Below are 25,895 nucleotides of genomic sequence, written 5' to 3' on the forward strand. Positions count from 1 at the left end.
TTTTTCTTCTTACCAATTTCCTGCCAGCCATCCTCTGAATGAGCCTTCATCAGGGTGGCAGCAGTAAAAGCATTCACGGAGTCCATTTCAAGGAAGGGGGTAGAGGGAGGGGTGGAGGGGTTCCAGCTGTCCCCATCGCCATGCTCTCCTTCCTCCTCGCTCGGGGAGAAAACAGAGTCATTTTTCCTTTTCCTCAAGTCCAGCTCCTGGGAGCACTGAGGGGAAAGGGGTGCAGCCGATGCACCAGTCTCCTCTTCCCCCTCACCCACCAGCTGTTGCAGATCCTCCGTGACGGACTGGATGGAGGAGAGGAGGGCATCTGTAGCACTTGCAGAGTCTGAGAAAAGCAGCTCCGCTGAATCCTGGGTATCGTCGCTGGACCCGCTCCACCGGTGGGGGCCCCACACTGGCCCTCGTTCTGAGGAGCAGGAGTGGGGGAGGGGTCCTCGCTGTTCTCGGGGGTTTTCAAACCCTCGTGCTTGTCTGGTGCAGTCTGCGGTTGTGGGAGCGTAGTGGATTTCTCTTCCACCGGCCCCGGAGCCACAGCAGGACTGATCCTGGCTGGAGGCTGAGACTCTTTGTCCAACAAGGGTTCTTTGTTTGACTTGTTGTTTGCTTTGGCTTTTTGGGCCGGTTTGGCTGAAACAAGCACTGCCTCATCCTTTCTCATTTTGAGTTTATTGGCGTAGGCGTGAGGGCAGTTCTTAAAAACGTGTCCTTCCGAGCCACATAAATTGCACTTTGGCAGCATTGAACAGTCAGAGGCTAAATGTCCCTGTTTGCCACAGGTCTTGCAGCATTTCACAGTGCAGGACGATGCCAGGTGTCCCACAGCACCACAGCGCCGACACACCTTTGGTTGTCCCACATAAAAAACATAGCCATTGCAGGCGCCCAGCCGGATTGTAGAGGGCAGGTGCCTTAAGCCTCCATTTACATTGTCCGGTAGCAAGCGAACCTCAAATTTTCTTGCTCCTGTTTTTATACCGTCAACATCTCTAACCTCAGTTCCATGGTGGACGGTGCAGTACTGCTTAAGCCAGGTGTGAATGTCCTCCGTCTTTGCCATTTCCGAGAACATAACAACATGCACCGTTTTCCTCTCTCTCTGTGTCAGAGGCTGCAAGTTGATCTTCTCAAGGGCAGGAACTTTCCCTCTTTTTGCCTCAAACACATCCACACATTGTTCAAACAGAGAATAGGTAGCAAAAACAACCTCAAATGCTTTCTGACCTGGGAGAGCGAAGATGAAATCCAAGTGCCGAGGTTCAAAGCCAAGTTCCTTCTGTAACACTTTTCTGCTGAACTGCATACGATCCATGAAGAGGTCATCCAAAAGCTCAAAACGTACAGCATTCTTGCGGGATCCAAAGGTTGCCATCTCAAACTGCAAAACAAACACTGCTTCCACAAAACAAGAAAACAATCCAACTACTCCAACTACAGGCTGATCAAGGTATCTCCCCTGCCAGGTAAGCCGAGAGCTGCAGGCGATGAGCCCGGAGCTGAACGGGCCCCACTGGCTCGTTTGTAAGGCCAGGTGCATTGCCAACCACGACCGGCAGGGCAGAGGCCTTGAAGGCGGCCTGGGCTCCTGCAGCTGTCCAGCCACGCACTCTGGTTTCTCTTCATCTCGTACAAATCTTTTGCCTTTTACTAAAGATTTCCATGGAGAGGAGCATGAATGAGTTCCATACAATTTTTGTGCTTCCCTGCCTTCGGGTGGGGCGCAGCTGGGCTGGTCAAAGAGAGAAAACAAAACCGCTCACAATCGCTCTTACAATGCAGTAAGTAGCACAGGCTACTTAAACACATGAATGCAAAACAGCATTTTTCAGCTGATTTAAAATGTACCTAAAGGAGAAGCATTATTGAAGACCATCAATTACCAAGAGCTTTTGTCAAAGGTTTTGGTGGTCATTTTGAATGACCACAGAGCGCTGTGACCTCGTTTTTACATCTCATCCAAAAGACAGCGCCATTTTACAACACAGCATCTCCGTCACTATACTGGGGCATTGGGACCCGCACAGACCTCAGGGTGAGCGCCCCCCCCGCCGGCACCATTAACACCGCTTCCAGCTGGAAGCTTTGTTTTTCCCTGTAGCTCACCCTCATCCGGGTACTGACCTGGCTCACACCTGCTTAGCTTCAGTGGGTTTTCAGTTGCGAGTTGCAAGGGGATGCAAGTGATGGAGCCGCTCGCTGCAAAAGCCACTGCATTGGCCGGGAATCGAACCCGAGCCTCCCACGTGGCAGGCGAGAATTCTACCACTGAACCACCAATGCTCAGTGCCTGAGCCTTCAAAAAAGACGCTTTTTTGGTGCTCTGTGCAAAACGCATCGACATCTGCTTCCAGCTGCAAAATGCCATTCGCGGACGCTGAAGAACTTATTTCCAAGGCAGCGGGTACAAGCGATTGGGCGTTTTAAAACCACCAGGAACAGCAAAGAGGCGCGCTTCTTTGCTTGTGCCAAAACACACCGACTGGAGGCGGACAACGTAGTCGGCAGGATTGGAACCTGCGCGGGGAGACCCCAATGGATTTCTAGTCCATCGCCTTAACCACTCGGCCACGACTACAGCAAGCCCCACCGCCACTGCGTTCTTGCTACAATCTTACCTGGATCGCGAGGCGCCAGCGGAAGCCTATTTCAAAGTCGTTCTCCGTTTCAAAAAAACATTTCCAAAATACAAGCCTTGCAGACAGACACGCCTCAGAGGATTTAAGGGTGGCTTCATGTCGGAATGATAAAGTCTCCCCGTCCGGACATGAAAATGCCACTTTGTTACACACAAAAAAAGAATCAACAACAGAGAAATGCCCACAAGCATTTGAAAAGCCGCACCACGTCGCACTTGAAATAGCTCTTATATTAGTGGTAGACGCAGGAATCGCCTTTTTATTTACGCTCTTACCAACGCGATGGAAAGCAAAACAAAGCAAAGCAGAGCAAAACAAAACAAACAAACGAAAACCCTCACGTCCTGCACTTGCATATAACGCCGTTACGTGCCCAAGCGGTATTGTACGTCATCCTAGCACTGCACCCCGGGTCGTACGGTATATAGGAATGAGCACACGCCACGAATCGTCTCGAATCACTCCCTACAGCTGTAAGGCGCCTTGAAGCGTGCACCCCCAACATTCTTCTTTGCGCATCTGTGAAAGGTAAACTCTTGAGCAAACTCTGAACCAGCTCTAAGGAAACTAATCCGATTAGACGTTACTTTGACTCATCTTTTTACGCTCAGTGCTGGATTGCTCAAACTCCAGCTAGGGTTAGGGTTAGCATTCCCACGCTACTTAGACACTTTGTTTACGCTCAGTGCTGGATTTTGGGAACTTCAGGACGAGTGGGAATTTTCTCCTATCTGTCCATTCTGTTTTGTTTTGGAGACTCTTGGCTGCCTATGTTGTTCAGTGCAGCGTGAAGGAAACATTTTCCAAAACTGTGTCAGCTCAAAAGTTGTAAGAAAACCTCTCCAGCTGCTTTAACTCTCTTCATTTTTGTCATTTAATGTGACACTCGATGTATAACTGGAGCCTCACATATGCAAATGGTGAGGCTCCAGTTCGACACCCAGTTCGACACCACTTTACAGTATATGACAAAAGCATGGCAGACTGTGCCGGACCAGCTGGTAACTTCCGCTTATTTTGACCATATTAAACATTGGAAATCTTCCCACTTGCATTTGTGACACTTGATTTTGGCTCCACCTAAGACACTCTTAAATCTTCAAACACTTTTCTCTTCTCCCGCAACACACTTGTCTGTCGGCAGTATGTGGCAGCGTTGCATGACAACCCCTCTCACCACGGAAAGGAACCTAACAGCTTTGGTAAGAGAGTAGAATTACCTGAAGAACTGCTTTCCATGGAAGCAGGACCAAGCGATGTAGCATTTTTATAGTACCAGGAAAGGAGAAGCGGCACTTCGCCTTTGCCGCATAGGCACAAGGTGACGTGCAGCAGACGCCGTAGTCGGCAGGATTCGAACCTGAGCGGGGAGTCCCCAATGGATTTCAAGTCCATCGCCTTAACTACTCGGCCACGACTACAGCGAGCTCGCCGCCGCCCCATTCCTCCTATAATCTAACACGGAGTGCGAGGTGGCTGCGGAAACTTTTTTAAAGTCGCTCTACATTTAAAAAAAAATACCTTTCACAAGATACATGCCGGCAGACAGACACGCCTCAGAGGGTTTAAGGCTGGCTTCACGTTCAAATGATAAAGTCTCCCCGTCCGGATGTCAAAATGCAACTTTGGCAGACAGAAAAAACATCAACAAACCACAAATGTGGACAAGGATTTTACAAGCTGCACCACACTGCACTTTCAAAAGCATTTACATTCGTGTTAGATGCAGGAATTGTCTTTGTTTTGCGTGCTTACGAACGCCATAGAAAACGAAACAAAACAAAAGCCCTCAGCTCCTGCACTTGATTATAATGCCGTTACGTGTCGAAGCAGGAATTTACGTCATCTTACCACTACAACATGGGGAATAGAGGGAAATGAACACACGCTACGAATCGTCTCAATCACTCCCTAGAGTCGTAAGGCACATTGAAGGGTGCACCCCCATCATTAATCGTTGGGCCTCTGTAAAAGGAAAGCTGTTGAGCAGTCTTTGAAACAGCTCGGATGAAACACTTGATTGCTTCCATATGCATCTGGAGCCCACTTCTTATTTTCACTTCACGCCGCCCAAAGCATTTCTAAAACAGGAGATTCGCGTTTGGGAATGCGCCCTGCCCTACAAATAAAACAGGTCTACGGGTCTGAAACCTGCTCCACGGAAAACAGTTCTGTTGCGCTTTTGATCCAAGGGAGATTCTCTGTTCTTACTTTTTGATGACATAACACCCAAAGGGGCTTCTTTGGAGCTGGATTCCAACCAGCATCCTAAAGTTTCTTGGCGGTATCCTTTACAGTCCTCTGTTCGGTCGACAAGGAACAGAAGGGGGCAGCTTTCCTCACACATACAGTGCAATGTACTGTAGTGTTCCCCTTCATTGAATTCGCAGTTCTGCATCAGACCTCAAACTCGTTTCCTTAGCTTGGATTTAAGCCACGAAGCAGGCTTCTACTGTATAAACGTCTAGAGGAATCACAAACTATTTGAGAGGCCATCATCCCATTGGGAACTGACAAAGTCTATCCCTAAACACCTAGCGCAGTCTCTCGAGAGACTGTCAAAAATCGCTTTCTCCGTTTGTGCTGCAAGTAAGTGAAAACGCGGTCTCAACCCAGAGCCACTTGGCAGCAGCGGCACGTAAATACTGTTACTGCCACTGCTCGATACCAACGTTAGCCTACTATACCATGTTCAGCCACCGCTAGAAAATGTAAGGCTCTAGTACTGGAGCAAACAAAAGGAGGGCCAACGTCGAACAGGCACACGTGTCAGACATAGAGAGCGACGAGGATGGGATTCAAACCCATGCATGCAGAGCACAATGAATTAGTAGTCAATTGCCTTAACCACTCGGCCAACTCGTCAACGGAACTGGGCTGTCCAGACATGGGTTGGCGCGCTCCAGATGATCTTTTTCTTTTTTTTCCCTCGTACTCGAGGGTCATTTTCCTGTTCCACATGCGATTTCAACATTTTCCTTGGGAGATGTCAAGCCAGCAAGCCACTGCTGTGGTTCAGTGGCCAGTGTGGAGTTCAGTGGCCCTGTTGTACACAGAAAGCACATTGAGCTCCTTGGACATGAAAAGTTCCAGATAAAAGCCATTTGTCATCCTTTCTCTTGGTGTCGATGTTGCTATTGTATAAAGGTGGCAACTTGCTCAGCGAGCAGGCGGAGCACACACCGAATGCAGATGTGTCTGAGTGGTGTGTCCAAGTGGCTGCAAAAGGACAACTATCCCGGGGCGCCGTGGCTTAGTTGGTTAAAGCGCTTGTCTCTTAAACAGGAGATCCTGAGTCCGAATCCCAGTGGTGCCTTCTTTGTTCTGTCTTCTTGAACAGAACTGGTCCTTACAGACAACCGCCTACGGCTAGACTTAATTAAATGCAAGTATTCATTTCCTGTCTTTAACGCGACTTGTTTTTCTTAAAATGGATGCAACTTGCAAAACATGAAATACAAACATTGCTAATCAGCGCTAGCGGCTGGCAAAAAAAAAGAAGTCAGCAATGTTTTTTTTCTTTAACCTTAACCCTGCTAATGGAGAAGAGTTAAACGACCGAGTCTATGCAGCTTAAACGGTGCTCATGTCGGGTTCTTAGCTGAAAGGGTGGTAAATCACGCTCACCCCAGTCCTTAATCTTTTAAAAGGATACAAAATTGAACCTAGTCGCCACATCACATACATCCTGTTCAACGATAAAAAGGTGACATCTATCCTCGATCCAGAGTAAATCCCACATTGAGGGCATATTGTTTTCCACTTTACCATGAGTCGGGCTCAGCTGCACAGAGGCGAGAGCAGAGCAATGAGGTCACGGGGACAGGGGAGTCACACGCTGGCGGTTTAAACACGCGGAAGAAAACTGAGGGATCCACAGTATGTGGACCCTCCGTGCGCCATCAGTCCGCACTCCGGACTCTGAATCCTACCATCCAAGTTAAGATCTCGGCGGAACCTGAGGCGCAATTCCTTCTTAAAACGTAATCTGGTGAGCATTTCTAGAATCGTACTTGTATAGATGCAGCCTTTAATGTGTTGCTAGGTTAAAATTGATGACTTCTTGAACTTCAGTAGGCAACTTCCCTCTTGATTTCGGATTTAATTTCTTTATTACAGGGGCGCTTTTATGAAGACAGAGTCATGTTCAGGTACTTTGCTTGATGGAGGAAGCATATTTCGGACTCTGTGATCTGCTCACCTGGAAAGGTCTGCTGTACTACTACAAGAGAGAAGTAGAGTCTGGAAGAATGGACAATTTTATGATGCTTTGGAAGATAATGTTTTTTTTTTCTTTGAAATCGAAATGAATCAGAATATCAGTGCAAAAGACAAACTCTTGGTTTGGTTTAAAGAGATATGGTTTTAACACAGACAAAATGTAGAAAACAGGTGTTTCTCACTTTTGGAAAAGAATGGACCGGGGGTAATATTTTACTAGTTGCAGTGCTGATCTCACTGGGTTACAGTCCTGCAGTGTCACACCAGGGCCAGTGGCGCAATGGATAACGCGTCTGACTACGGATCAGGAGATTACAGGTTCGACTCCTGCCTGGCTCGGGTCGTTTTTAAACGCATCGGGCTACTCCCTAAGTAGTCTGTGCTACTTACTGCATTGTAATCGTACCCAGTAAGAGATTTCCTTCATGTAAATGAACTGCACCTGACAGCTTTAGAAAAACACCTGGGCTCAGTACAGTGCTGAGAGCTCAGCGTTGCTGTTCTAATTAGCACGCACTGCATCGGCTATGAGCCCGAACCTTTCAATTATTCCGATCAGTAAGTCAACACGTAGTCCACATGAACGGTAGAAATATTCTCTTGTCTGTCTCTTGTTTGTATAGAACTGAATGTCCCTGACAATGTACTGTTAGTTTTAATTGAAGAACGGCATTTGTGTTCAAATATACCAGACAAGTTTATGTAACTGCTCATGCGACACTCAGTTGTAATTAGTCAAGAAATAAAGTCGAACAACAGCTGCGGGTTTGATTCTGAACGTATCAGATTGCAGCGCCTTTTACTTCCATTGACAAATGATAGAGATTTGAAGAGAGATCCTTCAGACCAGCAAGCAAACCCACGGCTATTTCGGTTTTCTATCTAGGCAACGTTGGTGTCTGCAATAGCATACATGAAAGCGTGATGCAATTTCTGTGGCTACATTTGTTGCACGTCATGCACAGTAAGAGTGTTTCTAACACCAAATAAAAAGTCAACAAATAGCGATCACGCCTTCTCCTCAGTTAACCCACTGAAACCCTTGCTGTTAACAGTTCTTTACTGCGTGCTTTAAGAGCACCTACACATCGTGTCGGTTCTTACAGCTTTATTCATTAGGTTTTCAAAGGCATAAGTAGAGCACCAGAGGTGCGAACGCAAAATGTGTGGTTATCTGAAGATTTGCTTTCCATGGCAGCGGGGCCAAGCGATTTAGCGTTTTTATAGTACCAGGAAAGGAGAAGCAGCACTCCGCCTCTGCTGCGCAGGCACAAGGTGACGTTCGGCAGACGCCGGAGTCGGCAGGTTTCGAACCTGCGCGGGGAAACCCCAACGCATTTCGAGCCCATCGCCTTAACCACTCGAGCACGACAAATGCGAGCTCCCCGCCGCCGCATTCCTCCTATAATCAAACACGGACTGCGAGGTGGCTGCGGAAACCTTTTTAAAGTTGCTCTCCGTTAAAAAAAATACCTTTCACAAGATTCGTGCCGGCAGACAGACACGCCTCAGAGGGTTTAAGGCTGGCTTCACGTTCAAATGATAAAGTCCCCCAGTCCGGATGTCAAAATGCAACTTTGGCAGACAGAAAAAACATCAACGAACCAAAAATGTGGACAAGGATTTTACAAGCTGTACCACACTGCACTTTCAAAAGCATTTACATTCGTGTTAGACGCAGGAATTGCCTTTGATTTGCGCGCTTACGAACGCCATGGAAAACGAAACAAAACTAAAGCCCTCAGCTCCTGCACTTGATTATAATCCCGTTACGTGTCGAAGCAGGAATTTAAGTCATCCTACCACTGCAACACGGGGAATAGAGGGAAATGAGCACAAGCTACGAATTGTCTCTAATCAGTCCCTACAGTTGTAAGACGCCTGGAAGCGTGCACCCCCATCATGAATCTTTGCGCATCTGTGCAAGGTAAACTCTGGAGCAGTCTCTGAAACGGCTCAAAGGAAACACGTGATTGATTCCATGTGCATCTGGGGTTCATTTCTTATTTACATTTAATTCAAGGGAAAGGCTTGGGTCAGTTTCAGAAGGCCTCCAACAGCGAGATTCAAGCGCCCCACCTTCAGCCCAATCTGTGCCGCCAGAACGCCAACGGCTCCTCTGGTCTCCGGGGTGCGGTTGTGACCCCGTAACCTAAAGTGTTGGTGGCAGACAAATGGAGACTAACAGGTGATGTCCTAGGACATGACTACATTGTGACACTCGGTGGGGATGGTGACCATTGCTTGGAAAAGAGTGCGAGGCCCCTTTAGAAAAACATTTTGTTAACAGGCATTCTGCCTCAGCCTAAACACCTATAGCTTGCAAAGCGCATGCTATTAGACAGGCACCTCTGCAAAACCTTAAGAGTCTCTTAAACTAGTGATAGTAAGGTGTTCCCAATGGGCAATGTTCGGCTTTCAAATCATCTCTCCGTGGAAGCGCCGAGATGCAGCTGTTTAAGGCTTAGAAGCAGCTGACTGTTTTACTACCTAGCTGATCACTGTCAGTCAAGGAGCTTAGAGGTGAAAAGCCTGTCTGAGAGACAATTCGCCGTCGATCAGTTCAATATGTTCCGTACAAGCTCGGCGCACCTGAGATCATCTTGGTAGCCGTGTAGCTCATATGAGTGAAAGCGTGTGTGTCAGGACTCTTACTTGGCCATCCCAACATACGGAATTTCTTCTGTTTCAGCCACTCTGTTGTTGATGTACTCCTTTGTTTTTGTCATGTTGCAAGACCCAGCGTCTTTTGAGTTTTAGATCACAGGCAGACACCCTGACATTCTGCTGTAGAATTTCCTGATACATCTCGGAATTCATCGGTCCCTCGATGATTGCAAGCCGTACAGCCTCCGCCATGCTTCCCAGGTGGGATGAGGTTTTGGAGTTGGTATGCGGTGTTTTGTTATCTCCAAACATAACGCTGTGCACATTTACCAACAAGTTCAACTTTTGTCACGTCTGTCCACAGAACATTGTTCCAGGAGTTGCTGTGGAACATCCATGTGGTCTTTAGCAAACTTGAGAGGGGCAGTGGTGGTTTTTTTTGGGGGGAGAGCAGTGGTTTCCTCCATGGTGACCTCACATGATCACCACTCCTGTTCAGATTTCTTCTTATGGTGGACTCATGAACACAGACGTAAGACAAAGTAAACCACCTGTTTGCTAGATCCCATCCCCACTCAGCTAGTCAAAGATTCCCTCGAAGGACTGGCAGGACCTATAATTAGTATGATGAATGCATCGCTTGCGTCAGGCGTCGTACATGATCAATTTAAGGTAGTGGTTCTTAGACCGCTCCTTAAGAAGTCAAATTTGGATCCACAAGTTCTTAACAACTACAGGCCTGTCTCAAAGGTCCCATTTCAATCTAAAAGTCTTGAAAGAATAGTTGTTGCCCAACATCAAATGGATTCAAATAATATACTTGAGAAATTTCAGTCTGGTTTCTGAAACTGCATTAACAAGAGTCGTAAATTATATTAGCTACTGATGCGGGGAATGCAACAGTGCTAGGTTGCAACAGTGCTAGGAATGCAAACTTTAGGTTGCGCTTCTTCATGCTGCATCATTGGCATGAGTGGAGCTTTTTAAACGTCTGTACTTACTGCGCCCCATAAGAAATCGTTTGTCCCTGTTCAAAAGAGATTGTGCGATGTCCTGCAGCGTTCGCAAAGCAAACCTTTGACAGTTTGAATAGAGGAATTTATTCTGCTTCCTGTGCGTGTAGTAGTTACAAACTTTAACGTCTTTACACGATCTCCTGCAGTTTTCAGTGGGCAGGCTTGGTCAGATGGCTTGGAAAAACGCACTGTGTTTCGGCTCGGGAAACATCATGAGCAGTGTCCTGCATGTTTTCTGTGTATAGCTGTCTTTTAACGCATACAGAATTCATTCGAAATCATTGATTTCTCCAATTAACAAGGATCCCTTAAATGATGAGTCAAAGTAACATCTAATCGGATTAGTTTCCTTAGAGCTGGTTCAGAGTTTGCTCAAGAGTTTACCTTTCACAGATGAGCAAAGAAGAATGTTGGGGGTGCACGCTTCAAGGCGCCTTACAGCTGTAGGGAGTGATTCGAGACGATTCGTGGCGTGTGCTCGTTCCCATATACCATACGCACCGGCGTGCAGTGCTAGGATGACGTACAATACCGCTTGGGCACGTAACGGCGTTATATGCAAGTGCGGGACGTGAGGGTTTTCGTTTGTTCGTTTTGTTTTGCTCTGCTTTGCTTTGTTTTGCTTTCCATCGCGTTGGTAAGAGCGTAAATAAAAAGGCGATTCCTGCGTCTACCACTAATGTAAGAGCTATTTCAAGTGTGACGTGGTGCGGCTTTTCAAATGCTTGTGGGCATTTCTCTGTTGTTGATTCTTTTTTTGTGTGTAACAAAGTGGCATTTTCATGTCCGGACGGGGAGACTTTATCATTCCGACATGAAGCCACCCTTAAGTCCTCTGAGGCGTGTCTGTCTGCAAGGCTTGTATTTTGGAAATGTTTTTTTGAAACGGAGAACGACTTTGAAATAGGCTTCCGCCGGCGCCTCGCGATCCAGGTAAGATTGTAGCAAGAACGCAGCGGCTGTGGGGCTTGCTGTAGTCGTGGCCGAGTGGTTAAGGCGATGGACTAGAAATCCATTGGGGTCTCCCCGCGCATGTTCGAATCCTGCCGACTACGTTGTCCGCCTCCAGTCGGTGTGTTCCGGCGCAAGCAAAGAAGCGCGCCTCTTTGTTGTTCCTGGTGGTTTTAAAACGCCCAATCGCTTGTACCCGCTGCCTTGAAATAAATTCTTCAGCATCCGCGAATGGCATTTTGCAGCTGGAAGCATATGTCGACGCTTTTTGCACAGAGCACCAAAAAAGCGTCTTTTTTGAAGGCCCAGACACTGAGCATTGGTGTTTCAGTGGTAGAATTCTTGCCTGCCACGCGGGAGGCTTGGGTTTGATTCCCGGCCAATGCAGTGGCTTTTGCAGCGAGCGGCTCCATCACTTGCATCCCCTTGCAACTCGCAACTGAAAACCCACTGAAGCTAAGCAGGTGTGAGCCAGGTCAGTACCCGGATGAGGGTAAGCTACAGGGAAAAACAAAGCTTCCAGCTGGAAGCGGTGTTAATGGTGCCGGCGGGGGGGCGCTCACCCTGAGGTCTGTGCGGGTCCCAATGTCCCAGCATAGTGACGGAGACGCTGTGTTGTAAAAGGGCGCTGTCTTTCGGATGAGATGTAAAACCGAGGTCATAGTGCTCTGTGGTCATTAAAAATGACCACCAAAACCTTTGACAAAAGCTCTTGGTAATTGATGGTCTTCAATAATGCTTCTCCTTTAGGTACATTTTAAATCAGCTGAAAAATGCTGTGAAATGGGGGGGCACTTCAGGCCAGTGTAGGATTTGGGTTACAAGAACCATGAAACTGCACGAGAAAGCCCGTACACTGAATTACACGGCTTTCTATTCAAAGGAGGGCAAAAGAAATTCCCTGAGTTCGATTTTTTGCAGCACAGAGAGGACCACCGTCGTGAGGCCGGTTAGCTCAGTTGGTTAGAGCGTGGTGCTAATAACGCCAAGGTCATGGGTTCAATCCCCATACAGGCTATGTTCTTTTCTCCTCTCTTACCAAAGCTGTTAGGTTCCTTTCTGTGGTGAGATGGGTTGTCATGCAATGCTGCCACATAGTGCCGACAGACAAGAGTGTTGCGGGAGAAGAGAAAAGTGTTTGAAGATTTAAGAGTGTCTTAGGTGGAGTCAAAATCAAGTGTCACAAATGCAAGTGGGAGGATTTCCAATGTTTAATATGGTAAAAATAAGCAGAAGTTATCTGCCGGTCATGGCACAGTCTGCCATGCTTTTGTCAGATACTGTAGTGGTGTCGAACTGGAGCCTCACCATTTGCATATGTGAGGCTCCAGTTATACATCGAGTGTCACATTAAATGACAAAAATGAAGAGAGTTAAAGCAGCTGGAGAGGTTTTCTTACAACTTTTGAGCTGACACAGTTTTGGAAAATGTTTCCTTCACGCTGCACTGTACAACATAGGCAGCCAAGAGTCTCCAAAACAAAACAGAATTGACAGATAGGAGAAAATTCCCACTCGTCCTGAAGTTCCCAAAATCCAGCACTGAGCGTAAACAAAGTGTCTAAGTAGCGTGGGAATGCTAACCCTAACCCTAGCTGGAGTTTGAGCAATCCAGCACTGAGCGTAAAAAGATGAGTCAAAGTAACGTCTAATCGGATTAGTTTCCTTAGAGCTGGTTCAGAGTTTGCTCAAGAGTTTACCCAGTGGGCATTGATTCGTCGAATATACGTATATTCACGGCGAAAATACGGCTATACGTATATATACGTCGCCTCGACGTATAATCAACGTCGAATTGCAACCGTAAAATCGACGACATTAATAAACGCATATATAACGTCGAAAACACATCTAACACAGTGCCTGAGGCTTTTTACTGTATGTATCGTGTGTGCCGCAACTAGGAGTATACGGCACTCTGCACAGTGTACGAAGTAAATTATTTTCGCAGTAATTAATTTACACGTGTATAATAAATATAGTAAATATAATAAATTAATTACTGCGAAAATAATTTTCTTCGTAAATCCTGCAATCCAGATGATTGGGGTATTGGTGCATGGCTACAGTCTGTGCTAGGAACATGGAGAGGGTCTCTGGTTCAATACATATTTGTGGGTCTGGTATTATTCGTTATGATCATATCGTTAATATCCTGTTTGAAAAACATGTGGACTAAAGCTGCTGCTTCTGTGCTAATTGTACGCCCTGAAGGGATCATGAAGGTCAAAAAATGATTTCATGGGAAAGGTTCTCTTATCTAGTGGCAGAACCTGATGGGTAGAACAATATAGCTTTAAGGGGGGTTACCCTTGGGAGTGATTCCCCTAGATGCAAATGATTATTGTGGTTTATTTGTTCATAATAAGATGTTTTGCAGGAACGGAACAAAGAGAAATTTTACAACTTCAGCTAGAATTGTTCTACAAAACGTCACAGCTGAGGCAGGGGAACAATGTGTAGATTTTTCTAAGAGTTATTACCCAGTTGTTGACCAATCTGTTGACCAATGTTGACCAAAAAAGCCTAGGATTATGCTGGGCTCCAGCCCACAGGGATTTACCTGTGCTGTAAGAACTAATGAGTGAATAAGGAGACTGGATTCTGGTGAAAGACTTCAGGAAAAAGAAATGGTGTTCACTCAGGTGGAGGGGGCTGTACCAGGTGCTGCTGACCACTGCCACTGCTGTGAAGGTCACAGAAATGGTGCCCTGGATTCATGCTTCCCACTGTAAAAAGGTCACAAACGAACTGAACAAAGCGCAGGAGTGATGTCTCCACAAGGACAGATGGGGATAACCTGCTTGGGACTGATGTGCACAGCCTTTTTCCTTTTTATGTAGAAGCCTGTCACCACCCCAAAAGAGGAAGAATCTAAACACGAAGCCTCTTTGTATACAAACTGGCTGAATGAAACTGATAATGAGGGGGATATGAGTAATTTGTGGTATACATTTATAAATCATACTGTAAAGTTAAAGAAATTTAATGCATCTTGTTATATATGTGCTTTAATGCCTCATTCTACAGCCTCACCCATGCGACTTTTTATGAAATGTACTCTTTTATTAATATCATGTTAGAAGGCTTAGACGCTATCAAACAAGAATTAAGGGGAGTTAGATTAATGGCACTTCAGAACAGGTTCGTGCTGGACCTTCAAAATGCAGCATCTGGAGGAGTCTATGCTTTAGTAGGAGACTCCTGTTGTACATATATTCCAGCTAATGACTATGATTACGGAAATCTTACACTTGCTATTCAGCATTTAAAAGAACTAAAAGACAAGGTGAATAAAGAGAGAGGCATAAAAGATACACCGGCTTTTCTCTCCTGGTTAGAATCACTGTTTGGGCCAGGGGGAATGTTTTTCTTTTAAGTTACTAACACCGATTATAGGGGCTGTGATACTTGTCTTCCTGTTTTTATGTTGCTGTATGACATGTATTATTCCAATGCTTCGAAATATGGAAATATGGTACCTAGGGGGATAAACTGTTCATCCTTCCAGTCTGGAGAATTGGCAGCTGTCTGACGTCAGTAAGTGATCCTTAAAAAATTAATAGTTCCATGACAGTGTGCATCACCAGAAAATCAATTTCAATGCATTAAAACTCTTGTTATCCTTCTGATCATTGAAGTGTCATTGCCCCAGCACTGTATACTCTTACTTTTGACGCCTGTCTGAAGTTGGATCCATTTCTAAGAATGGTGACTCACATATCCTCACGCTCAACTTTGGCTCAACCACACAAACTATGAAGTTAATCATCTGCTTTTGCTCCAAGATTTATGTTACTAGGCTCTCTCCTGGGGATCCTCGTGTTCAAACTTTGCCCTTATTGTGGATGATCCATGACAGAATTCAGGGAATTCAGAATTCTGATACCTCAGCTCAGATTCTGACTGGGCAGACTGTCATTGCCTGGTGTGAATGTGTGCATATCTGTTTTTGTGCATGTTCTGTGGCCTGTTGTACAGTACATCACAAATGAAAGGGAAATGGAAAACTAAAATAAGACTCAAGTGTTTTATCTTTCATTAACAGTGTTTCATTAGTATCTGTGCTAGATCCTGTCATCCACTGCTTACCACGACAGGCTCTAGCACAGGATAGCAGCTAATACATTTAACAATCTCACTGCACAATGTTGTATATTCAAGGGCTGATCTTCTGTACTTTTTCTTTCACTTTTCATTTCCTAGAAACTCAGTCCTGCCAGGAATAATCTGAGAACAAAATCAATCTGAGTGAAAATCTAAGCAGAGGAAGATTGTTTTACAGAGTTAACAAGGTCTAATTCAAGGTCATCAGCACTAACAACATTCTCTCTGGAGACAGGCGATAAGAAAATTGAAAGTGTGTATTGTTACATAACAGCAGAGACTATGAGTTATGCTATCATGAGAGTGGTGATGGATTTTTTTCATTGCTTAGTTTTGCAGGTTCTGTACATTTGAACATTCAAAGTGACTAAAGTAAAGGAGTTTTCCCTTTTTACCACATAATTCCCAAAGATCAACACTAATAGAAAGCCTAATTCCAGCCAAGATTCAATTACTGTCTCTCAGGCATCCCAGCAGTGGATTTCATGACTTCAGACAGCCATCTTTATCAGTGGAGAACTCAATGCTCTGAGGTTTACTGGCAGAGTCTCACACTGGGTAATATGTTGGTAAATAATGTCCTATGGAATTCTACTATTGATAAATTCTACTATGGAACTGCGATGTGTCCTGAAAAAATCTTCTATGATAGTGGTACAGTCCATCACACCCCACCTACAGCCTTTAAAAGAGAAAAAAATATTCTGATATTATGGTGGAAAAAGAGCCCTGGAATCTTTGTAGAAGGACCAAAGACGGAAAGAACGGGCAGTGTAACCATGGCGAAGAGAAGGGAAATATTGGAGAGAGCTTTTTTCATACACTTTTTATCATTGTTTTTCCAGCCCAACAATGATCAACAAATATGGGCAGGCGTCCTGTGCCAAATCCAATATACCTTTCTTCCAAGCATACAGGAATGTCAGTGAATTAAATATTGACATATGAAAATACCCAAAAATATGCAATCACACATATGCAGTTTGAGCAAACATAAGACAATACCCAAGTACCACAAACTACCAGGCATCATTAGCAGTTCAGGTGGGGAGCTGTGTCAGCATGCGTAGGCTGCAAAGGAACAAGTAATAGGTCTATTCCATGCTTAAAAGAGAAGAAAGAAAACACAACATTTCAGCCGTGGAGCCCTCACACCTGAAGAAGGCTCCACGGCCGAAACGTTGTGTTTTCTTTCTTCTCTTTTCATCTAGTGTCATTAGCCAGTTCCTGTCAAAATAAAATAGAAATGGATAACATTCTAGAGAGAGTTTGAAATACCAAGGTACAATTTAAACCATATTTCTTCCACTACAACCACAATATTTTGGAGAGATCGCTGAGCCTAACTGTTCTGGCATGCCCGTTAGCCTCCGTCCTGCTTCAGCAATGAATGCAACGGGGCACATTCTGAGGGAGATGCGGTCAATCAGGTTGCAGGAAAACCACGCTATGCTTTTTTTTGAGATCCTGAAAAGGACAGAGGGGCCATGTATATGTGTGCAGCTGGATATGTAATTGCAGGTGGCGTAGCAAATTCTGCTGAAGCCCCACTGCCTGGTGTGGACGGTAGCTGTGCATGTTGCAGCAGAATTGTGCATGTGAGATCAAGGGGGCATGTCATGTGTTTGAGCACTTCACTCCCTTCCGGAAGCACGTGATTCCCTGAGTCCAAAAAATTTGTAAGTTCTTTGGATGACCTGTGGACCGATCTTTCACGATGAAGAATTCCTTAAGAAGAATAGATCTCGGCCCACCATCCCAATGCCTCCATCTCAAAACAGCAACCTCCCACTGCCCTTAGTCTGCAAGGCAGTCCTTTCAAGTGTGATGATGACGCCGGGACCTTCGTTGCCTATTGTACGAGCTGAACTTTTGTGCTCATCAATTCAACGCTCTTTCCATCAACTCATCTTGTCTTTTGACGCTTCGTGTTTTGTGCTCCTTTGACTATCGGCATATCGGGTGACTGCAAACACTGAAGTTCTTGCTTACGGAGTGTGGAATAGTGTTTTCAAGTGATCGCTGTTCTGTCATGTTGACGCCGAGTGAATCTTTCTTTGGCAACATGGGCAGGCTGACAGCAGTGCGAGCGAAAGTAATGGCAAATTTCTTGACTTATTTCTGAATGTGAATGTTCTTTAGAAAAGGGATGCGGCGTTGCTTCTCCCCCGTGTAAAGGTCACGCATTCCAGACGTGGTTATGAGCGAACAGTTGCCGCAAGTGTTTGAAAAGAGCAAGAGAGGAAGCAGCCCTGCCCCGTGTGAGGATCAAACTCAGGACCTTCAGATGATGAGACTGACGCGCTACCAACTACGCCAACGAGGCCAGCTGCAGTACACAGCCGGAAAGTTTGCCTCATGGATTTCAGTCGCCCGTTCCCTAATCTTTAGACGCCCTCTGCTGGATGTTGCATTTGCCTTTTGATCTCACCGATACTTTTTTGGTCTGTTTCTGTTGCGAGTCTGTTTTTCAGATCTCACCTAGCACAAGTCTCTCTGGCTGAAGTGGCCTCTCTGCTTCAGCATCGTGCCCTCACTCAGCCATTAAAAACGTCACTCGGACTTCTGACATGCTGACATGAAATGTAAAGAGAGTGTGGCGGAGACGCTTAAGGCAGAGAGAAGATGAAGAGGGGGCGTGGCTGCGAAATGATTGACAGCTGCATGACGCTCTCCATGCAAGGTGTGACCACAGGCTAAAGGACACCTTTCGGCACATCAAGCTCTAAGCACACACCTGGAGGACGTGGGAAATGATCCCGCTACCTCTCGCATGCAAAGCGAGCGCTGTACCATGCAAGCTAACCCCCCTCGCTGGGGCTCATGCCTCGGTGTCGCCTAGTGCCGCTTGTTCCCCTCTTACCGGGTGCAGTTCACAGCCCTTCGTCTGCAAGGCAGTCGTGTAATTGCGGCTTTCTTGACTTATTGATGAAGGTCTGACTGGACGAGCGAATGACGCCTCTCCCCCGTCCTCAAGCTCGCTGACAGAATAAAATGGAAAGTGCTGCCGTGGCTCATTGGTTTAGGGGTATGATTCTCACTTAGGGTGTGGGAGGTCCTGGGTTCAACTTGCGGATGAGCCCTTGTGTGTTCTTTTTGTCCTCGTCCACAAGACTGGGAACTGATATCCACATCACCTTGCAGCATCTGCTTATGGCAAACGATGGAATGTGACTAATGACTGAACGAGCCTGGTGAATACTCATCACGTGGCACAATGAGAGCGTGCAGTCAGCTGTCCAAGGCAGCAACCTCATTGCTCGTTCAAAAGAACACGTACTGAAAACTCATCACCACTATGTCGTAAATGAGCACCGCGATCGCTTGTTGTCATGCGTCCTTACTTGGGAAATGCAGAAGCAAAAACTGCCCTCTCTCAGTCACCGAAACGTGTGCGGCTCGCCTTGCACTCTCTGCGCCTCGCATATTTATGGAGCTGTCTGCTCTTCTTTCTGTTGAAGTACGCAAGTTACGTGGCGTACTGCAGACTATGATGTGCTCAATGACAGCTTTCAAGATTTGAAAACTATGAGCTTGATGGCTCAAGTCGAACGAATGTGGTTGTTACGCAATTGATGATCAAACGCACGTATTCTAACGATTCGTGAGAGTATGTTCTAAAGGTCCCTGGCTCGATCCCGGGTTTCGGCATTTTGTTTCATCGCGCCCTTTGTTCCTATCTCCAGCGCCCTCTGCCTAAAGTGACGCGTCCCTTTCTCAGCCCGAAACGCAAGCGAGACACCAGCAGCAGTCCCTACAGGTTTCCGTAGTGTAGCGGCTATCACGTTCGCCTAACACGCGAAAGGTCCCCGGTTCGAGACTGGGTGCAAACAGCCTCTTCTTGCACGCTCCTGCACTTCACAGAGGTCTTGAACCACCAGTCATTTGTTCCCAATGTATTTCCGGTGCCTTCATGCACTCTTGTACCAAACGCACGTTTTTTCTGTACCTGGAGCCGATCATTTGCAATTGGGCTATCCCTACAGACCAAGACGAGCTCTGTCGGCTCAAAAGCAGCGCAACACCTGCGAGAACAACAGAAAGATTAGTACCCAGCGGGGGCCTCTTAGTGAGCCCAAGATCTAATCAAGAATCGACTCCAGAAACAGGGCTTGGCGCATTGTTCCATACTCCGACCACTCTTGGTGTAAACAGGTCCCTCCTGGTCTCTGCATGAAATGCACTTTCCTGCGTTTGCTTTGGTGTAACTGGCTTCCCATGCATGGGCGAATGTGAAGAAGATCCTTAGTAAGTCATTGAAGAAACCCGAGAAGAGGTCGGAGTGGCCTCTGTCGTTCATCAACGATCCAGTCAGGCAGTACTCCTCTGTAAAGCGCTGTTCGTTCACATCGATTGGCTTTTTTTTGCCTTCATTCATGCAAGTAGTAAAAGCAGACGCCCCTATTCTGCCGTGACCCGGATTTGAACCAGGGTTGTTGTGGCCACAACGCAAAGTACTGACCACTATACGATCACGGCGAGTTACCGATACACACGTGGCAGGGCGGAAAAGGCTGTGCTCTCTTCGTGTGACATAATTCGGGAAAGTCCTGACGTTGCATTTCAACTGAGCCCCAGTATACATCGACCCTTCGGCACTCTGAGTGACAACTCTCTTGCGTGTTTTCTCATATTTATGTAGTTTGCTTGCATGATGCCCGGAACAGCAGGGTTGTGCACTCCCATATGGTCTAGCGGTTAGGATTCCTGGTTTTCACCCAGGCGGCCCTGGTTCGACTCCCGGTATGGGAACGTGTCAATTTTGCCTCCTGCTTTCCAAAAGATCAGCACTGTGTACGAAGGAGCCACATTAAAACTACTCAACGTGCAAAACGTGCGAGAAGAGGGGGCGCTTGTTTCCAGCCGAAACTTCTCGCGTGTGAGACGAGCTGACCATCGCTGCAGGAGGTGGGAGGGTCACTCTGGTAGACAGGGCTGACCTTCGGCAATAGGATTTATACTCTCCAAGATGATATTTGCACTTTCTGGAGAGGCGATTTTCTCCACTTCAGTAGCCCGATTTCGTCGATTGCGTGGAGAGGGCTGTAGAATGTGGCGCCGTCTTTCCTGCTCCGTCCATGACAGGCGTGCTGGTCTCTGGAGAGAGAGCACGGTCCATCAGCGCACCCCAATAAAGGCACTGGAAGCAGCTGAATCGCATTGGCGAAGCTCAGCGCTGGGCCGCTGGGCACATCTGACCACAGTTTCCGTAGTGTAGTGGTTATCACGTTCGCCTCACACGCGAAAGATCCCCGGATCGAAACCGGGCGGAAACAGACCAGACTTCTTCTGTCGCCACGCACAAAAGGGGATTGGGGATTCGCCTAGTGCTGTGATCGAACAGACCCACTCACCTCTTAGTGTGGTGGGATCTGCACAGTGCATGTCGCAGCGCATCCTGCTTTCACTTCAATGCGCGTCCTGATGTACCCCGGTCTCCCGCATGACAGGTGGGGACAGGTGACAGGTCCACGTGACAGGTCCTATACTAACGAGGAAGACATCGCTCTCTCCGACCCCCGGCATCGTGTCTCGACCCACCGTGCTGGAAGCCGACTCGTGCTGTGATTCCTTTACGGAGCAGAAATGACAACCGAGGAGCCGAGAGATCATTTCAGCATTTCGCGTCTGAACGGAAAACACAAACGACCAACTCGGAATGATTTGCCTTTGACGCTTATCAAAGCGTTCTTTGTGCATCGAACAGACCCACTCACCTCTTAGTGTGGCGGGATCTGCACAGTGCATGTCGCAGCGCTCCCTGCTTTCACTTCAATGTGCTTCCTGATGTCGAGTCGTGTGCCGTGCGGAGGCTCTGAAAGCGAGAGCAATGAAAAGGTTCACGACGCTGTGTTAGAAAACAGAGAAGTGAAAGGCAGTCCTTTCTCTAAGGAGGTAAAAGAAAAGCTACTCCCCGTCGGGGAATCGAACCCCGGTCTCCCACGTGACAGGCGGGGATACTTGCCACTATACTAACGAGGAAGACGTCACACGCTCCGACCCCCGGCATCGTGTCCCGACCCAGCGTGCTGGAAGGCGACGCGTGCTGTGATTCCTTTACGGAGCAGAAATGACAACCGAGGAGCCGAGAGATCATTTCAGCATTTCGCGTCTGAACGGAAAACACAAACGACCAACTCGGAATGACTTGCTTTGGACGCTTTTCAAAGCGTTCTTTGTGCACGATAAACTGCGCCGCCTAGCAGATACAAATGGGTTGTACAACTTTGAAGTAGCAAATGGAAGAGGGCTAAGCCTCCTCTCTTTTAGCCCAGGTTCGATCTGTCTCCCAGAATCACCAGGGCGCACGCACACACACACACCCGTGCCGTTGAAGTACTCTGCTTCATTTCTGAGGGCAACTCAACATTCACTCCTACCCCGAGTGCAGAAAAGACAGCGTCTGCAGTAACAGCAGCTCAGGTCTCTGCACAGGAGCTAAGCTGCCCCCATCTCCTCTGCTCTGCGGCTCCTACGGAGTGGAGTCCTGCCTGGAGCCGTGTTTGCAGGCGGCGGCTCCCCGCACCCTGTCTGTGCGTCGTGTCCAAGAGCTCCTGGGAGGAAGAGAGAGCCCTCCGACTCGGGGGCTTTTCCACGGTCTGTGTGAGGAGGGGCGGGTGTGTCCAGCAGCTTATCGAGCGGAAGCCTGAGGCGGCGGAGAGCTGTGATCGTGCAGACCTTGAGGTGTCACCTCTTTGTCTGCTTTCCCGCCCTCCCTCCGCCCAAGCTCTGCTCCAAAGTAGCCCGGCAACCCCTCACACCTGCACGTATCACAACCTAAGGTGTGGTCATGAGACACCCATGGGGTGTTGTTCTGTTCTTGCTAATTGTTTCCTGCCCGTCGCAGGCAGGAGTCCATGCGAGGAAGATGCGCTGGACAGAGCTCAGAGGGCGCACCTGGGTGGCTTTCCTTCTGAGTGACGTTCCTGCAACACTCTCCCGCTACTCTTGGTGCGCTCATGCCGCAACACAGGAAGGCTGAAGCAGGTGGCTGTGGGCTCTGTGCACCGCCGAAATAGCTCAGCTGGGAGAGCGTTAGACTGAAGATCTAAAGATCCCGGGTTTCGGTGTTTTGTTTCATCGCGCCCTTTGTTCCTCTCTCCAGCGCCCCCTGCCTAAAGTGACGCGTCCCTTTCTCAGCCCGAAACGCAAGCAGCAACAGTCCCTGCAGGTTTCCGTGGTGTAGCGGCTATCACGTTCGCCTAACACGCGAAAGGTCCCCGGTTCGAGACCGGGTGGAAACAGCCTCGTTTTGCACGCTCCTGTACTTCACAGAGGTATTGAGCGACCGGTCATTTGTTCCCAATGTATTTCCGGTGCCTTCATGCACTCTTGTACCAAACGCACGTTCCTTCTGTATGCGGAGCCGATCATTTGCAATTGGGCTGTGCCGACAGATCAGGACGAGCTCTGTCGGCTCAATAGCAGCGCAGGACCTGCAAGAACAACAGAAAGATTAGCATCCAGCGGGGGCTTCTTAGTGAGCCCAAGATCTCATCAAGAATCGGCTCCAGCAACAGGGCTGGGCGCATTGTTCCATTCTCCGACCACTCTTGGTGTAAACAAGTCCCTCCTGGTCTCTGCTTGAATTGCACTTTCCTACGTTTGCTTTGGTGTAACTGGCTTCCCCTGCATGGGCGAATGTGAAGAAGATCCTTAGTAAGTCATTGAAGAAACCCGAGAAGAGGTCAGAGTGGTCTCTGTCGTTCATCAACGATCCAGTCAGGCAGTACTCCTCTGTAAAGCGCCGTTCGTTCACATCAATTGGCTTTTTTTTGCCTTCATTCGTGCAAGTAGTAAAAGCAGACGCCCCTATTCTGCCGTGACCCGGATTCGAACCGGGGTTGTTGCGGCCACAACGCAAAGTACTGACCACTATACGATCACGGCGAGTTACCGATACACACGTGGCAGGGCGGAAAAGGCTGTGCTCTCTTCGTGTGACATAATTCGGGAAAGTCCTGACGTTGCATTTCAACTGAGCCCCAGTATACATCGACCCTTCGACACTCTGAGTGACAACTCTCTTGCGTGTTTTCTCATATTTATGTAGTTTGCTTGCATGATGCCCGGAACAGCAGGGTTGTGCACTCCCATATGGTCTAGCGGTTAGGATTCCTGGTTTTCACCCAGGCGGCCCGGGTTCGACTCCCGGTATGGGAACGTGTCAATTTTGCCTCCTGCTTTCCAAAAGATCAGCACTGTGTACGAAGGAGCCGCATTAAAACTACTCAACGTGCAAAACGTGCGAGAAGAGGGGGCGCTTGTTTCCAGCCGAAACTTCTCGCGTGTGAGACGAGCTGACCATCGCTGCAGGAGGTGGGAGGGTCACTCTGGTAGACAGGGCTGACCTTCGGCAATAGGATTTATACTCTCCAAGATGATATTTGCACTTTCTGGAGAGGCGATTTTCTCCACTTCAGTAGCCCGATTTCGTCGATTGCGTGGAGAGGGCTGTAGAATGTGGCGCCGTCTTTCCTGCTCCGTCCATGACAGGCGTGCTGGTCTCTGGAGAGAGAGCACGGTCCATCAGCGCACCCCAATAAAGGCACTGGAAGCAGCTGAATCGCATTGGCGAAGCTCAGCGCTGGGCCGCTGGGCACATCTGACCACAGTTTCCGTAGTGTAGTGGTTATCACGTTCGCCTCACACGCGAAAGATCCCTGGATCGAAACCGGGCGGAAACAGACCAGACTTCTTCTGTCGCCACGCACAAAAGGGGATTGGGGATTCGCCTAGTGCTGTGATCGAACAGACCCACTCACCTCTTAGTGTGGCGGGATCTGCACAGTGCATGTCGCAGCGCTCCCTGCTTTCACTTCAATGTGCTTCCTGATGTCGAGTCGTGTGCCGTGCGGAGGCTCTGAAAGCGAGAGCAATGAAAAGGTGCACGACGCTGTGTTAGAAAACAGAGAAGTGAAAGGCAGTCCTTTCTCTAAGGAGGTAAAAGAAAAGCTACTCCCCGTCGGGGAATCGAACCCCGGTCTCCCGCGTGACAGGCGGGGATACTTGCCACTATACTAACAATGAAGACAGCACACGCTCCGACCCCCGGCATCGTGTCCCGACCCAGCGTGCTGGAAGGCGACGCGTGCTGTGATTCCTTTACGGAGCAGAAATGACAACCGAGGAGCCGAGAGATCATTTCAGCATTTCGCGTCTGAACGGAAAACACAAACGACCAACTCGGAATGACTTGCCTTTGACGCTTATATACCTCTTAGTGTGGCGGGATCTGCACAGTGCATGTCGCAGCGCTCCCTGCTTTCACTTCAATGTGCTTCCTGATGTCGAGTCGTGTGCCGTGCGGAGGCTCTGAAAGCGAGAGCAATGAAAAGGTGCACGACAGTGTGAAATAAACATTAATAAACGCATATATAACGTCGAAAACACATCTAACACTAAGAGTATACAGCACTCTGCACAGTGTACGAAGTAAATTATTTTCGCAGTAATTAATTATATTTACTATATTTATTATACACGTGTAAATTAATTACTGCGAAAATAATTTACTTCGTACACTGTGCAGAGTGCCGTATACTCCTAGTGTTAGATGTGTTTTCGACGTTATATATGCATTTATTAATGTCGTCGATTTTACGGTTGCAATTCGACGTTGATTATACGTCGAGGCGACGTATATATACGTATAGCCGTATTTTCGCCGTGAATATACGTATATTCGACGAATCAATGCCCACAGCTTGGCATACAAGGGTTTTGCGGAGGGGTCTTGCCACCTGCCTGAAAAAAAAACAGTAAAATGTTTGAGTGCCTATAGAGTTTCTATTTTTATTTTCTTGAGAAAAGTTGATACCATTTCCTGGAAACCCCGTCCCCCATCAGTGCGCGGTGCCCGGGGAAAAATCTGTAGGGGGGCGTCTGAAATTCTGAGCGGGGGTGATATTTCGGTTGAAACGGAGCTGTACGGTGCAGCTACCCAAATGAAATCTCGCAGCTATGCCATTAATTAATGCTTTATGATAGAAGATATCGACTAGCAATCTGGTATTTGCGATGAAGTTCAGTTTCACATTTTTCGTCACTCTCACTGGAGAGTATTGCCTGGAGCGAAAAGTACCATAAGCGTTCATTTTTGCAGCTACATGGACGTTCTGAATCGTTAAGAAAAAATGTTGTAAAACCAACAGAAAGCACAGACTGCTATAACTAGTCCTAGTTATATAACGATTTTAAGTATAATGATAAACTACTGCAAGGAATCGGTCCACCTGAGCAAACAGGATCGTAATGTTGACACTCAATAACGACACTGATATGTGCAGTTCCTGGACGGATAGCCCTCCTGCCCATCAAACAGACTGAGTGACTGTTCCTGTCATTT

General features: G+C 47.5%; 14 non-coding genes across 14 annotated transcripts; 8 read left to right on the forward strand and 6 right to left on the reverse strand.

The window, feature by feature from the left end:
- Positions 1 to 1,612: 1,612 nt before the first annotated feature.
- Positions 1,613 to 1,729, forward strand: LOC138232033 (U5 spliceosomal RNA). The gene has a single exon (XR_011186992.1). It is a non-coding gene; the product is annotated as a U5 spliceosomal RNA (small nuclear RNA).
- A 489-nt stretch (positions 1,730 to 2,218) lies between these two features.
- trnag-gcc (transfer RNA glycine (anticodon GCC)) lies at positions 2,219 to 2,289 on the reverse strand. Its single transcript has one exon. It is a non-coding gene; the product is annotated as a tRNA-Gly (tRNA).
- Positions 2,290 to 2,502: 213 nt separating this feature from the next.
- trnas-aga (transfer RNA serine (anticodon AGA)) lies at positions 2,503 to 2,584 on the reverse strand. Its single transcript has one exon. It is a non-coding gene; the product is annotated as a tRNA-Ser (tRNA).
- Positions 2,585 to 3,984: 1,400 nt separating this feature from the next.
- On the reverse strand, positions 3,985 to 4,066 carry trnas-uga (transfer RNA serine (anticodon UGA)). The gene has a single exon. It is a non-coding gene; the product is annotated as a tRNA-Ser (tRNA).
- Positions 4,067 to 7,132: 3,066 nt separating this feature from the next.
- Positions 7,133 to 7,205, forward strand: trnar-acg (transfer RNA arginine (anticodon ACG)). Its single transcript has one exon. It is a non-coding gene; the product is annotated as a tRNA-Arg (tRNA).
- Positions 7,206 to 12,384: 5,179 nt separating this feature from the next.
- trnai-aau (transfer RNA isoleucine (anticodon AAU)) lies at positions 12,385 to 12,458 on the forward strand. The gene has a single exon. It is a non-coding gene; the product is annotated as a tRNA-Ile (tRNA).
- A 5,342-nt stretch (positions 12,459 to 17,800) lies between these two features.
- On the reverse strand, positions 17,801 to 17,873 carry trnam-cau (transfer RNA methionine (anticodon CAU)). Its single transcript has one exon. It is a non-coding gene; the product is annotated as a tRNA-Met (tRNA).
- A 2,354-nt stretch (positions 17,874 to 20,227) lies between these two features.
- trnae-uuc (transfer RNA glutamic acid (anticodon UUC)) lies at positions 20,228 to 20,299 on the forward strand. Its single transcript has one exon. It is a non-coding gene; the product is annotated as a tRNA-Glu (tRNA).
- Positions 20,300 to 20,750: 451 nt separating this feature from the next.
- Positions 20,751 to 20,823, forward strand: trnav-cac (transfer RNA valine (anticodon CAC)). Its single transcript has one exon. It is a non-coding gene; the product is annotated as a tRNA-Val (tRNA).
- A 634-nt stretch (positions 20,824 to 21,457) lies between these two features.
- Positions 21,458 to 21,529, reverse strand: trnad-guc (transfer RNA aspartic acid (anticodon GUC)). The gene has a single exon. It is a non-coding gene; the product is annotated as a tRNA-Asp (tRNA).
- A 1,189-nt stretch (positions 21,530 to 22,718) lies between these two features.
- trnav-aac (transfer RNA valine (anticodon AAC)) lies at positions 22,719 to 22,791 on the forward strand. Its single transcript has one exon. It is a non-coding gene; the product is annotated as a tRNA-Val (tRNA).
- Positions 22,792 to 23,365: 574 nt separating this feature from the next.
- Positions 23,366 to 23,437, reverse strand: trnah-gug (transfer RNA histidin (anticodon GUG)). The gene has a single exon. It is a non-coding gene; the product is annotated as a tRNA-His (tRNA).
- A 201-nt stretch (positions 23,438 to 23,638) lies between these two features.
- On the forward strand, positions 23,639 to 23,710 carry trnae-uuc (transfer RNA glutamic acid (anticodon UUC)). The gene has a single exon. It is a non-coding gene; the product is annotated as a tRNA-Glu (tRNA).
- A 451-nt stretch (positions 23,711 to 24,161) lies between these two features.
- On the forward strand, positions 24,162 to 24,234 carry trnav-cac (transfer RNA valine (anticodon CAC)). The gene has a single exon. It is a non-coding gene; the product is annotated as a tRNA-Val (tRNA).
- The last annotated feature ends 1,661 nt before the right edge of the window (positions 24,235 to 25,895 follow it).

Source organism: Lepisosteus oculatus, unplaced genomic scaffold (genome assembly GCF_040954835.1).
Source record: "Lepisosteus oculatus isolate fLepOcu1 unplaced genomic scaffold, fLepOcu1.hap2 HAP2_SCAFFOLD_62, whole genome shotgun sequence".
Lineage (NCBI taxonomy): Eukaryota > Metazoa > Chordata > Actinopteri > Semionotiformes > Lepisosteidae > Lepisosteus > Lepisosteus oculatus.